This window comes from Echinops telfairi, unplaced genomic scaffold (assembly GCF_000313985.2).
Source record: "Echinops telfairi isolate 266 unplaced genomic scaffold, ASM31398v2 ScPeMD7_44;HRSCAF=162, whole genome shotgun sequence".
In the NCBI taxonomy this organism is placed as follows: Eukaryota; Metazoa; Chordata; class Mammalia; order Afrosoricida; family Tenrecidae; genus Echinops; species Echinops telfairi.
The window spans coordinates 11,197,835-11,201,339 of NW_022103942.1; the positions used below are offsets into that span (position 1 = coordinate 11,197,835).

At 37.7% G+C, this 3,505-nt stretch overlaps 1 pseudogene; it reads right to left on the reverse strand.

Annotated features, from left to right (window-relative positions):
- Window positions 1-1,002: 1,002 nt before the first annotated feature.
- Window positions 1,003-3,505, reverse strand: part of LOC115869751 — a 29,678-nt pseudogene continuing 27,175 nt past the window's right edge.

A 3,505-nucleotide genomic window follows, 5' to 3' on the forward strand; every position in this document is an offset into this window, starting at 1 on the left:
TAGAATAAGAAAAGGACATGAGCAATTTATAAAAGACTGAGAAGTACACATTGCTAATTATTCCTTAAATAAAAATTATTATTCACTTGTTTTTTCCATTTCAGGTTTCCTAAGTCACTTTTTATTAACAAAATATTCAAAGGAGATTTCACTTTGAAGCCTGTACAAAAACTTATCCCGACAGCACACCATGTGCAATACCATACAAAATTCTACTTTTGACAGTCCTTAAAATGCACCTCTGAATTTTCATGAATTTCACAAGGGGTAAGTGTGAACATCTTTTGTTTAATTGTTAATATACTTGTACACGTGTATTAATCTGCTTCAACCATTGTGCCACATTAAGACATAAGAAAAACTTCAAAACGGGAGACAATGTCTGGACAGAGCACCCCAGTACATTGTGATGAAGTAAAAAGTGGCAATTTGATTGAACCACAGACTTGCTGAACCCACTGGGTCACCAAGCTTGACTTTTAATCATTTGCATATCATTTTGCTTTAAATTTCTTACCCTTCTGAAAGACATCAAAAACTAAAACCTCACTGCCATGGAGTTGACTTAAATTAGCTCAGAATTCTGACCTCCAGTATCCACTTATTTAAGAAACACTGAGTTGAAACTATGTGCCAAACATTGGGTTCCAACATTTGTCTGATACGGAACCAGTGGGTTACAGGAGATTTACCAAGTATCTTATTTCTCTTCACCCATGCTCCATAAAAATTCAAATAAGAGACTCTTGGTTCAAATTTATCCACAATGACCTCAAAACAAGAAGATAATTTTAGACCTCTAAACTACAACTTTGGAAGCTTTATCCAAAATAAATTTTATTCCTATGTGCTACATTAAAAAACTGGCAACTCATGGCGTTTTGTAATTTTTTCAGACATAAAATGTTTACGAAATGCCATTTTAAAAAGGGTCTTCTATCAGAATTTACTAAGTTTAAGATATTACTATTCTGCAAAATCCAATACTATTCCTTGAGAAATTTATAACTGGAATTTTCTTCTATGTGTATCCATTTCTCTGGGCTTGTGGTTCCACTTATATTCTCTAGATTTAGAATCAAAGATTACTATCATAAGCGATCAGAATTTTAAGGTAAAATGTGGTCCAAGCTCCTGAATTTCCACTTTCTTTTCACTTTTTAATACATATCTGTGAAATCTAAAAGAGACATAATACCTTTGGTTGTGGAATGTGGCAACTTGCCATCCAGTCAACTGAGGGTCATGGGGAAAGAGGACATAAACGTGTGCCCAGCACATTGACCCTCGCCATGCTGTAAAACTAATTAATTAGGCATGTGGTCTGTGTGAGTTTCTTGCCACCAATCTTAATTGCTTTCCCCAGAGGAACACTTCTTATTTCAAAATGAGCCCTGGGACTATGTGGCAAGTGTCTACAAATAAACCTGTTTGGTGTTTTACAGTTACCAAATAATCAGATATGCGAAATCTCTTGAGATGCACCGAAGAATAGTTATTTGAGAGCCAGAAGTTTTCTGTAATAAACATGCAAGTTTAGTATAACAGTGCAGAGCTGCTCATAGACAGACTGTTCTCTCATGAGGTCTCTCTGATATTGTGATGAGAATATCGGCATAAGTTTGTCTATTGAAGTAAGAAGCAAATTCATCTATAGCTTCATTGTAAGCAACCTCTTAATCATTAGGGTCTAAGGCAGTTTCATCATACACTCTCTGGTTAGGAGCTTTATCACCAAATGTCTTTCTCTCTCTCCCCACCCCACTCCAGTCAATGCTGGCCCATAGTGACCCTATAGGATAGGTGTAGTAGTTATATAATCTAGTATCGATTTGAGGATTAAGAGTGTAGGGGTGGAGTCTAGACTGTTAATCAGGATATGGCCAATGAAATCTGTGTGGGCATGGCCTTCCCGTAAGGATTCTGGGAATTGCTGGAATTTCCTCCTTCGAGGTGGGAGACTCTCTGCTCACACCCTAGGAGACAAAGCAGCTGACAAGACACATGGACCCATCCTGATGCAGCCCTAGGTGCTGCAAAAGCCATGCAGAGACCCCTGCCAGCACTGAGATGTTTATAATGCCATTGGATCCAAAGACTTTCTACCCACAGACCTGTGATCATCTACATTCAGCATCATTGCATGTGTTTTGTGAGTCTGAAGAGGACTTTATAGATTGGTATAGGACATATGGGCTAATATCAGACTTACGGACTTGATCTGGACTGGGCTGGGATATTTTCTCAATGTTTAATTGCTCTTGTATATAAATCTTTTTATACACATATATGTGTCCATGGATTTTTTTCCTCTAGTCTACCTAGACTAACACAACAGGGTAAAACTTCCCCCTGTGAGTTTGAGACTATAATTGTTATTACAGGAGAACACCTCATCTTTTTCCTGAGGAGGTGCTGGCGGTTTTGAACTTCTGACCTTGACGATCACAGTCCAATGTATAACCACTACACCACCAGGGCTCCTATCAGAGAAGATAGTTCCTGTCTTGGTTCATCAAATCCTAAAATAATAGAAAACCAGGGAATGGTTTAATAAGGAGACCTTTATTTTCTCACAGTTAAAAAAAAGGGGCAGGGAGGAAAATGAGCTGATTCCGGGAACCCAAGAGGAAAGCGAATTTTGGGAATAATGAGGGGAACAAATGTATAGATGTGCTTTACACAATTGATCTATGTATTGTGATATTATTTTAATATTTTATTAAAAGATTTAAAAAAGGCCTAATTGAGGATGTGGGCTGTAGGGGAAGGATTTCTCTGTCAGTTTTGCAGGAAGGTCCTTGTATTTTCTCTTCACCTTCAGTCTCCTGGTTCCTTAGAGATCTCTGTGTGGATTTTGCATTAATCTTTGCCCATTTCTGCTTTGTTTGCTTGTTGAAGCTCTTTTATATATCAAAAGAGGTTAATGCATACCCTACTAATCCTGTTTTATTAACATAACAAAGTTAGCCTCTTTCCAAATACATTGTACCCTCAAGCAGAGAGGTTCAAAGAAAGCAAAACAAACAAACAAACAAACAAACTCACTGCCATGGAGTCAGTGCAGACTCAGTGACTTGCCCTTGGGATTCTAAGACTGTAAGGGAGTAGAAAACCCAGTCTTTCTCCCTGCAAGTGACTACCCAGGGCTCTTTTTTTGTAATTATATATTGTGAAATATTTATTTCCAAATACAAATAAGTGAAATTTTGTCTTGAAGCATGGTGTAGCATGGATAACAGTCTTTTTGTTTGTTTGTTTTTAAACTTTTTATTAGGGGCTTATATAATTCTTATCACAATCCATACATACATCAATAGTGTAAAGCCCATTTGTGCCTTCATTGCCATCATCATTCTCAAAACATTTGTTCTCCACTTCAGCCCCTGGCATCAGGTCCTCATTTTTTCCCCTCCCTCTCCTCTCCCCACACCCTCATTAACCCTTGATAATTTATAAATTATTATTTTGTCATATCTTGCCCTGTCCGACGTCTCCCTTCACC